We start from the raw sequence: 12,012 nt of genomic DNA, 5'->3' as shown, positions 1-12,012 counted from the left end.
ATTGGTTCTATTATACACAGACTCACTATGAGTCAAGCCAACCAGATGGCAAGTAACAACAGACCAATGACGTGAAAGAACAAGATGAGCAAGGATTGGTTCTATTGTACACAGTCTCACTATGAGTCAGAGCCAATCAGATGTCAACTAACAATAGACCAATGAGTGTGAAGGAAGAAGATGAGCACGGAATGGTGCTATTGTAAACAGACTTATTATGAGTCAAGCCCACCAGATGGAAACTAACAACAGTCCAATGAGTATGTAGGAACAAGATGAGCAAGAATTGGTTCTATTGTACACAGGCTCATTATGAGTCAAGCCAACCAGATGGCATGTAACAACAGACCAATGACGTGAAAGAACAAGATGAGCAAGGATTGGTTCTATTGTACATGGGCTCTCTATGAGTCAGAGCCAATCAGATGTCAACTAACAACAGACCAATGAGTGTGAAGGAGCAAAATGAGCAAGGATTGGTTCTTTTGTATGTGGGCTCACTATGAGTCAAGCCAACCAGATGGCAACTAACAACAGACCAATGACTGTGAAGGAGCAAGATGAGCAAGGATTGGTTCTATTGTACACGGACTCATCATGAGTCAGAGCCAACTTGACAGCAACTAACCACAACATATGCACTAATGCATAAGGAAAACCACCACCAAGTATCTTCAGAACGATACAGAAAATTGCACGGACTGTCTTATAAAATATAGTTCAACTATGTGACCTACTCAATGGCATTATCCAATGTGTTTAGACATGGTGTCACCCCACTCACACCCCCCTCAAACCCCTTCCTGTACCAGACTACACAGAATCCTTAGTCATGTTACTCTCATCGTAAATCATAGAATACTATGTGATAAACACATTGGTAAATTGCTTAAATATAATATTTCTTAGATTATATGAATACCACCAACAAAATTGTTGTGTAAAATCTCTCTACATTAGATTATTAGTCAGTAGAAGCCTTTGTTGAGTTTCATCTTCTTTTCTTTTAATTACTATTTCGCTCTCTAAGACGTGGTGGACATAGGTTCACAAATACTAATTACCGCTATGTAAACATAAATTTGTCAAAGTCTGGCCCAGTACATTATATTAAAATTCCTCTCTCCTTTAAGCCAGCTCTAATTCTATAACAGAGTCCTGGTGTGACACTGTAGGATAAGCACTGGACTGACTGCTAACCACAAGGTCAATGGTTCAAATTCATCAGCTGTTCCTTGGATACTCCATATAGGGCCTCTATGAGTCGGAATTGATGCAATGGCACTTAACAACCACAACAATACTATAATAAGGATGAGAGAGAGAGAACGGACCGGATGATCTGAAGTGTAGGGAGATATGAGGACTTCGGAACCTATAGCTGGTACCCAAGGGTCTAGCCCACAGGGACTAAGGATGAGCTAGCCCGAATCCAACTGAACAGAGCTAGATGCTTGACATCGTGAGCCAGTTTAGGTTGCTGCAGTTTGATGGCTTGCTGTGAACTTGATTTTGCTTTGGATGCAGAAGTTCAAAGCTCCAAGTAGAACAAAAGATTCATCAGATCAAAGAACATGCCTATCACCTCAGAACACTGGTTTGATGCTGTTTTTGTTAAGCTCCATCGAGTTGGTACTGACTCATAACCACCGTTTACAGGGTTTCTAGGAGTCCTGGTGTGGCACTGTAAAATAAGCACTGGACAGCAAGGTCATTTTGAACCACAAGATTGGCGCATCAGACTCACCAGCCACTCTTCGGAAACCCTATATAGGGTTGCTATGGGTTGGAAGGAGTCGTAGTGTGGTGCTGTGGGTTCATGCACTGGACTGAAAAGTCGATTTGAACCACAAGGTCAACGGTTCAAGCTTACCAGCTGCTACTTGAAAACCCTATACAGAGTCGCTATGGGTTGAAACTGACTTAATGGTACTTAACAACAACAAAGAGAAGGAACTGATTCAATGGCACTTAACAACAACAAGAAGTATGTTGTGGAGTCCTGTTGTGGCACTGTGGATTAATGCGCTGGACTGTAAAGCCTGTTTGAACTGTAAGGTCGCCGGTTCAAGCTCACCAAACCCTCCTCGGAAACCCTATCCAGGGTCACTATGGGTCAGAACTGACTCAACAGCACTTAACAACAAGTACATTGTGGAGTCCTGGTGTGGCGCTGTGGGTTAATGCACTGGATTGCAGAGCCATTTGAACTGTAAGGTTGGCGGTTCAAGCTCACCAGACACTCCTCGGAAGCCCTATCCAGGGTCACTATGGGTCAGAACTAACTCAACAGCACTTAACAACAACAAGTACATTGTGGAGTCCTGGTGTGGCGCTGTAGGATAAGCTCAGGACCACAAGGTTGTATTGAAGCACAAAGTCAGCGATTCAAACTTACCAGTCGCTCCTGGGAAACCCTATACTGCATGGCTATAAGTTAGAACCGACTCCACGAATAACAATAATAAGGATGTAATGGAGTCTTGGTGTGGCACTAGAGGTTAAGCAGTGAAGTACTAACTGTAAGTTTGGGGGTTCAAACCCACCAGCAGCTCCTTGGAAACCCTATGCAGGTTCACTATGAGTCAGAACTGACTCAACAGCACACAACAAGAAGTATGTTGCATTTTATTTCAATTCAAAGTATAATTTTGAGGGAGAGGTAAATAACAGATGTAAAGGGATGCTATAAATACCCATCATACAGGAGATTGTTGTTGTTGTTGTTAAGTGCCATTGAGTCAATTCCGACCCATAGCGATCCTATATAGGATTTCCAAGGAGCAGCTGGTGAGTTTGAACCACCGATCTTACAGTTTAAACGACTTTGCAGTCTGACACATTAGCCCACAGTGCCACATCAGGACTCCATACAGGAGATTACACTACATTTAGGTTATTCTTCTACGAGTGAGGGACCATGGTTGTGTAGTGAGCTGCTAACTGCTAAGGTTAGCAGTTCAAACTCACCAGTCGCTCTAGGGGGGCGGAATATGAGGCTGTTGGCTCCCGTAAAGATTTACAGTCTTGGAAACCCTAAGGAGCAGTTCTCCTATGTCCTATAGGATAAGAGGAATAGTGGAGTCCACTCAATGGAAGTGAGTTAGTGGGTTGCCTCTCAGTCAAATATCTAGACTTTGAACAAATAAATGAAGACCAAGATGGGAGCTGAGCCCTAGATTTCACAGGCCGGCCAGTAATCCACTCATTGACATGGGGAGGAGACTTTGTCTACATTTCAAATACTCCCCCATCACCAGCTGCAGGCGTTCCCAGCCAGCCAGGCAATTATACTACTTGCAGTGAATGTATGTTTCTGTGCCAGACCCCAAAGGAAAAATAACAATGCAAACTGAAATTCAACTGATGCACTGACACTCAGGCCTGATTCACTTGATTCACCCTCTGCAAAACTGAAGGGAAACAAATTGCTCCTAGCTCTCCCCAGCTCGGGGAAGAAGAGCCAGAGTAGGAAATCAATCACCCTTAATCCCGCATGCCCTGCAATTACTCTCTTTATCTAGAACCAGTCTATCTACGGTGCAGGAACTGCTTAGGGTTCTTTTGCAGGAAAGAAAGCCTATAAGGAAGCACCCCACTAACGTGGACATTCCCCAATCACCGCCCCAAAATATATCTGCACCTCTCCTTGGCATTGATTGTATAGATGTGATCCTGAACGGCTTTTACATTCCCTGACATGTGCCAATCCCATGTAAACCAATTCTCCTAAGTAACATAATCCCCTGCTCTCTGCAGATAAAACATTTTAATCAGGTGAGAAAAGGAATTTACTACTTCCACAGTTTGGGGTGAAATTCCTCTTTGCTTTGCCAGTTAGCCAAGTTCCCCGTGACATCTGTCAGGGGGCATTAGCTCTTTTTAAATGGGTCATGCTTTCTGTGTGCCCTCACTCACATAGAACTCGAGACAACAAGAGGCCTAGACTCCTGGGGTCTTTCTTACAAGGAGCCTAGACATAAAGAAGGACCCACACGTAGTCCCTAGTTGGTACTAACAGTTAATACTGCTGACAGAAAGGTCAGAGGTTGCAGTCTACACAGAGGTGCCTCGGAAGAAAAGCCTGGTGATCAACTTATGAAAAATCAGCCACTGAAAACCCTAAGTCAACACATAGGGATACCATGGGTCAGAATCATCTAATGACAGTCGGTTGAGGATTCATAGAGCTAGTGAGTGGTTTCTTGTATGTTCTACCCCTGTCTTTAAAACCAAATCCTGCCAGGGTTTTCCTATCTACTAGTTGAACTGCAAAACATTTTGGTAGTGCAACAGCTAAGCGTTTACCAAGAGGTTACTGGTTCGAATCCACCAAGTACTCTGCAGGAGAAAGATGTGGCGGTCTGTTCATAGTGATGACAACCTTGGAAAGCCTATGGAGGCAGCTCGACCCTATCCAATAGGGCTGCTATGAATTAGAATCAACTCCTAAGAAAGAGGATTTTTTTTTTTTTACCTCTGCCCTAATTAATGAGAGAAATAAACACATAGATATTCAATTTAAAAGTTATATTTTTTAAAACTACTTAGCCTTTAAACCAAGGGTCAGCAAACTCTGGGCCACTTTATAAATAAAGTTTTATTGATATAAGCCGTACCTGTTTGTTTACATATTGTCTTTCATGCTATGAATCAAGTCATTCAGACAGATGTTGTATGACTGCGAAGCCCAAAATATTTACTATCTGTCTCCTTACAGAAAAAGTTAGGTAACCCCTACTCTAAAATAACGTTGTCTAATAGAAATATAATAGTATCTGCATAAGTCATTTTTAATTTTTAGCAGGCATATTTCAAAAGACATAAAAAGAGTACAATTAATTTTAATGATACATTTGAGCTCAATACACCCCATCCACACTGTTCATTTATAGACAAGGTGAGATTCCAAAGACCAGGTCACTATGCAAAATTCAGCTTTATACAAAAATATTGTATGCGCATATCAGATCAGAAAATACAGGGTGACTGCATTTTACAAAATTGCCAAATTACATCACTACATAAGTAACTTCCATCATTATATAAGAGTCAGATTACATCACTATATAAGTAACTTTCATCATTATATAAGAGTCAGATTACATCACTACATAAGTAACTTCCATCATTATATAAGAGTCAGATTACATCACTATATAAGTAACTTTCATCATTATATAAGAGTCAGATTACATCACTATATAAGTAACTTTCATCATTATATAACAGTCAGATTACATCACTACATAAGCAACTTCCATCATTATATAAGAGTCAGATTACATCACTACATAAGTAACTTTCCTCGTTATATAACAGTCAGATTATATCACTACATAACTGCCAAACCATCACATCCAGTGCTACTCTGACCTCACATTCAATACTGCCAGACATATGTCACCAATGCACAAAATAGGACAGATTTATTTTACCATTGTCATAAACGCTAAATGTTGGAAAGCAAGGTAAGTGAAGAATGTTGTTGTTAGATGCCAGCAAGTCCGTTCTGACTCATGGTGACCCTATTCACAACAGAAGGAAACACTGCCAGATCCCATGCCATCCTCACAATTGTTTTTAAGCCCGTTGCTGTTGTCACTGTGCCGATCCATCTCGTTGGGGGTCTTCCTCTTTTCCCCTGACCTACCACTTGCCAAAGCATAATGTCCTTTCCCAAGCATAATGTCCAGGGACAGTCCCTCCTGATAATATGTCCACAACATGACAGACAACATTTCACTATCCTGACTTCCCAGGAGCATTCTGGCTGTACTTCTTAAAAGACAGATTAGTTTGTTCTTCTGGCAGCCCATGGTACTTTAAACTATTCTTCTCCAATGCCATAACTCAAATGCATTAATTCTTTTGGGGTCTTCTTTATTCACTGCTCAACTTTCATGTGCATATGAGGCTGTTGAAAATACTATGGCTTGGGTCAGGTGCACCTTAGTCCTCAAGCTGATATCTTTGTTCTTCAACACTTTAAGCAGGTTTTTTACAGCAGATTTGCCTAATGCGATATATCATTTGATTGCTTGACTACTGCTCCCATGAGTATTGGTAATGGATCCATGCAAAACTAAGACTTAGACAACTTCAATCTTTTCTCGGTTTTTTTGGTCCAGTGGAGAGGATTTTTGTTTTCTTTACATTGAGGTGCAACCCATACTGTGGTCTTCGATCTTCATCAGTAAGTATTTTAAGTCCTTTTCACTTTCAGCAAGCAAGATTGTATCATCTACTTATCACAGGTTGTTAATGAGTCTTCCTCCAACCCTGATGTCATGTTCTTCCTCATATAATTCAGATTCTCAGATTACTTGCTCATCATATTGAATAAGTATGGTGAAAAAATACAACCCTGGTGCACAACTTTGCTGTGATTCTAACCATCCAGTGTCCCCCTGTTCTGTTTCCATGACTATCTAATGGTCTAGTACAGGTTCCTCATGAGGATAATTAAACGTTCTGAAATATCCATTCTTCACAATCCATATCCATAGCTTGTCATGATCCAAACAGTCGAAAGCCTTTGTGTAGTCAATAAAGCACAGGTAAATATCTTTCTTCTATTCTCTGCTTTCAACCAAGATCCACCTGACATTAGCAATGATACCCTCCATCCCACTTGCTCATCTGAATCTGGCTTTGAACGTCTGGCAGTTTCCTGTCAATGTACTGTTGCAGCCATTTTTAAATTATCTTTAGCAAAATTTTACTTGCATGTGATATTAACGATACTGTCAGATAATTTCTGCATTCCGTTGGGTTAACTCTCTTTGAGAATGAACACAAATAGGGATCTCTTCCAAACAGTTGACCAGGTAGCTGTCGTCCACATTTCTTGGCATACATGAGTTAGTACCTCTTTCAATTTGTACTCCAATTCCCAGAGCAACATCTTATTATAAAGGGAGCAAAGATTGATGTTGGCAAGAATTTCATTCTTCTTAGATCAACAGTCAATGCCCACAGAAGCAGCAGTCCTGAAGGTAAATGATGTATTGCACGGGGCAAGTCTGCCACAAAAGATCACTTTGAAATGTTAAAAAAGCAAAGAGGTCATTATGAGGACTAAGGTGCACCTGACCCCTGCCGTGGAATTTTGTATCACCTCTTATGTATTCAAAAGCTGGAGCGTGACTAAGGAAGATGGAAGAAGAATTGATGCCTTTGAACGATGGTGTTGGTAAAGAATATTAAATATACCATGGACTGCCAGAGAGCCAACAAATCTGTGTTGGAAGAAGTATAGTCACAATGTTCCTTCAAAGCGAGGACAGACACTTGTCTCATGTACTTTGATGCATTCTCAAGAGTAACCAGTTCCTGGGGAAGGACGTCATGCTTGGCAAAGTAGAGGGTCAGCAAACAAGGAGACCCTCAATGAGATGAATTGGCACAGTGGCTGACACAAGGAACGCAAACATACCTACTATCATAGGGGGTGGGGGGTGGGGGGAACCACAGGACCAGGAACGTTTTGTTATGTTGTGCATAAAGTCGCTACATGTTCATGCTGAATCAACAACACATTAACAACACTGCCACCGCCAACAAATGCGTCTTCAAGTTGGAATGGAAACACTAGACTTCGTCTTAAGCAAGTTCTGCTTTAAGAAAAACGTGTGTGTATGTGTGTGTGTTTTGTCCCACAAAGAAAAGAATTCAAGGAATGAAAAGTCAAAATAAGAGCTGCCTCCCAGTACCTTTTCACATTTCTGCGGGAGAAAAACAAAGCTATCTCTCTTTTTTTTTTTGATGATAGAAAAGTAGGCCAACACTTATGCAAACAGTGATGGGAGTATACTAAGGTACACACAGCCATGTGGATTGTATTCCCAAAGAGATATGCTGAAATCCTAACCCTGACATCCACCAAGTGACCTGCTTTGAAACCAGGGTCTTTGGAGTTGTTACCAGTGAGGGTTGTGGACTTATAAAAGAGAAGACACAGAGAGACAGAAGAGGGAAGATGGCCAGGTGATATCAACAACGATGCAGTGTCATGACAAGAAACCTCTGAGCCCACCAGAAGCTGAGAGAGCCAAGAACGGGGTTTCCTCTGCAGCCTTCAGAGAGAAGATGGCTCTGCCGACACCCTGAATTTGAACTCCAAACCTCCAGAAGGGTAAGACAACTGAATTTCGGTTCTTGAGAGCCACCCAGTTTTGGTTGCTCAGTTACAGAGGCTTTAGGGGACCCATGCATTCAGTAAGATGACAAAGTGTAATTTTTGAATCTGAGAGTTGTCTGAGCTTTTACATAAAAATCCAAGTCATAAAAACCAAACTTTGTGAGTTCTGTTTCTTATATTCAAAAGCTAGTGGCACATTGCTCTGGAGAAAATGTGGAACAAAACTCAAGTCATGAAAAAGACCAGGCTTACTGGTCAGATAGAGATGGAAGGAAGTCCAAGGCTGTGGCCCTTGGTCTCCTTGCAGGTCTAGAACCAAACTCACCCTCGTGGCTCAATTTTCAGCTAAGCAGTAGATAGCAGGGGGACACTAATGAGATATGTACACCTTGGAACAAAAGGTCAACCACCGGAGATCAAAAGGGTGGCATTTACCTAAGGACAAAGTTCAGAAGGGTGAGGAAACAAGGAGGAATGAAACCAAGAACCACAGAGAGGAAGCGGGATGAGTGAGGTTTCATGGAGGGCTTTGCAATCGTGGAGGTGAAATGAAGTGCATAACCTGTTGAAGGTAAAACTCATGATCTGCTCTATAAACCTTCACTCAATTCACAATAATAAGTTATATATATATAGTAGGTGACACCGTTCACTATTCTTCAACTCCTGCCCTTCCTAAAGTGTTTTCTCCTCAAGGAATCCAAGTGCTCAAGACACAAGATGACAGTTAGATGGTGTGTATCCAGGTGAAAGGGCAGTTGGGTTTTGCACTCGGGATATTTAACAGCTGACTAAATCACTTTCAATGGTAGAATAATCCAAGTTGTGTCCACAGTTTGAACGAGTAAGACAAAGCCTGAAAACGCAGCAGAAAAATGATCTTGCAGCTCCTGCAATTGTGCGCTTTTTCTTTTGCTCTTCTGGAAGAATCATTTCAGAGAAAGTTCTTCATGAGAAGAGGCAATGGCTTTGATATCGTCCTTGCAGATCTCAAGTTTGGAAGCACTCCACCACTAACCCCTTCCTACATGATCACTTAGAAGATGTTTCTGAGCAGTACGAGGATCATCTTTTCGGTGGAACAAAATGTTATATAAAGTATGTGCATATTTGCAAAGTCACGCAGATAGGAAGATCAAGGACAAGACTGGAGTAACCACCCCATCCAGAGATATCACATGTTCAGTATTTTCCATTGTTTTTCTCACTGTTTCAACGTACCACCTCCGTTATATGGGAAAACATCCCTGTGTTGGTGTGATGTTGTTGTTAACTGCCATCACATAAGTTCTGACTCACCCTGGCTAACCACTATGGGCTGGGCTGCTAACCACAAGGTCTGCAGTTCGAAACTACCAGCCACTCCACAGGAGAAAGATAAGACTTTCTACTCACGTCAACATTTACAGTCTTGGAAACCTTATCCAGGGTAACTATGAGGGATATCATTGCTGATGTCAGATAGATCTTAGCTGAAAGCAGAGAATATCAGAAAGATGATTGTTGTTATTGTTGTTGTTAAGTGCCATCGAGTCGGTTCTGACCCATAGTGACCCTGTATAGGATTTCTGAGGGGCAGCTGGTGAGCTTGAACCACCAACCTGACAGTTCAAACGGCTTTGCAATCTGGCACATTAACCCACAGCACCACACCAGGACTCCAGAAAGATTATTACCTGTGCTTTATTAACTACATAAAGGTTTTTGATTGTGGTGATCATGACAAGCTATGGACAACATTGTAAAGTCTGAGTATTCCGGAACCCTTAACTGTACTCATAAAGAACAAGGGAACACCAAATAGTTTAAAATTATGAAAGGTGTGTGCCATGGTTGAATTCTTTCACCATATTTATTTAATCTGTATGCTGAACAAATTAAATAAATATATGAAGAAGAACGTAGCATCAGGATTGGAGGAAGGCTCATTAACATCGTGCGATATGCAGATGACACAACTTTGCTTGCTAAAAGTGAAGAGGACTTAAAATATTTACTGATGAAGATCAAAGATCACAGCCTTCAGTAGGGGTTGCACCTCAATGTAAAGAAAGCAAAAATCCTTACCACTAGACCAATAAACAACATCCATATCAATGGAGAAAAGATCCATTTTGCTTGGATCAACTATCACATTCATGGAAGCAGCAGTCGAGAAATCAAATGACATATCGCATTGGGCAAATCTGCTGCACAAGATCTCCTTTAAAGTGTTGAAGAGCAAAGATGTCAATTTGAGGACAAAGGTACGCCTGACGCAAGCCATGGTATTTTCAATAACCTCATATGCATGCGAAAGCTGGATAGTGAAAAAGGAAGACCATACAAGAACTGATGCATTTGAGTTATGGTATTGGAGGAAAATACTGAAAGCACCATCTACTACCAAAAGAACAAATAAATCTATGTTGGAAAAAGTACAGCCTGATGCTTCTTTGAAGCCAGGATGACCAGACTTTGTCTCTCATACTTGGGACATATCAGGAGGGACCAGTCAATGGAGAAGGACATCATGTTTGGTAAAGTGGAGGGTCAGAGAAAAAGAGGAAGCTCCCCAATGAGATGGATTGGCCAAGTGGCAGCATCAGTGGGCTCACGCGTAGCAGTGATTGTGAGGTTGGCCCAGGACATGGTAGTGTTTTGTTCTGTGGTGCATAGGGTCGCTATAAGTCAGTACTGACTCGATGAAACCTAACAACAACAACGAGTTAGATCCCACTCCACGGCACACAGCTACTACCCACCACCACCAAGCTCTGACTCATGCTGACTTCATAAACAGCATCATGAAGCGCTGCCGGGCTCTACACAATCCTGGTGACCTCGGTATGTTTTAGTGTAATGTGTGGCTATTGTGTTGGTCCAGCTCATGAGGGTTTCTCTGGCTTTCCATGGCCCTCTACTTTGCCAAACAGGATGTGTGTAGTCTCTGGAATCTCCCGGACGTTCATCAACTTCTCAGAGGCTTTCCACTTGGACCAGTGCCATCTATCAGTTCTTTCTTAGAAGCTTGTCCACTTTATCCTGACAATCTTCTCTGCTACAAGCTAGAACACTAACTCTGACATTGGAAACACAAAAACAAAGACCTGCGTAACATGGGTAACCTTGATAGATGTTTTCCTTCTTTTGTTTTATGAGGCAAACATCGAGAAACAGTTCATGGAATTTTCAAATTTGCTATCGGACATAACCGTTTCATTGTCTCAAGGGCTAAAAAAACAAACACACACACACCACCAAAAATCGGCACTTTCAATCTAGCTTTAAGTTATCCTGGTGTGGCACTGTAGCATACACACTGGACTCTAACCTCAAGGTTGGAGGTTCAAACCACCAGTCACTCCTTGGAAACACTATACAAGGGCGCTGTGAGTCAGAACCAAGTCAATGTCACACAACAACAACATATTCATTCTGGAGTCCTGGTGTGAAGCTGTAGTATAGGCACTGGACCACAAGGTTGGTTTGAACCACAAAATTGGCAGTTCAAACTCACCATTCACTCCTCGGAAACCCTATACAGGGTCGTTATGAGTTGGAATCAACTTGACAGCATTTAACAGCAACATTGGATGAATTATGTCTCCCAAAAGGTCAAGTCGAAGTCCTAAACCCTGTACCTGTCAATGTGACCATATTTGGAAGTAGAGGGGGTCATGGATTGAATTTCAATACTCAAGGAAGCAGCAGTCAAGAAATCAAACGATGTACTGTAAATCTGATGCACAAGACCTCTTTAACGTATTAAAGAGCCAGCATGCACTTTCAGAATTAAGGTGCGCCTGACCCAAGCCATGGTATTTTCAGTCACCTTAAATGCATGTGAAAGTTGGACAATGAATACGGAAGACCATAGAAGAACTGAT

This window comes from Chrysochloris asiatica, unplaced genomic scaffold (genome assembly GCF_000296735.1).
Source record: "Chrysochloris asiatica unplaced genomic scaffold, ChrAsi1.0 scaffold00018, whole genome shotgun sequence".
NCBI lineage: Eukaryota > Metazoa > Chordata > Mammalia > Afrosoricida > Chrysochloridae > Chrysochloris > Chrysochloris asiatica.
The sequence above is the reverse complement of the archived record's forward strand: the minus strand, read 5'-3'. Positions refer to the sequence as shown.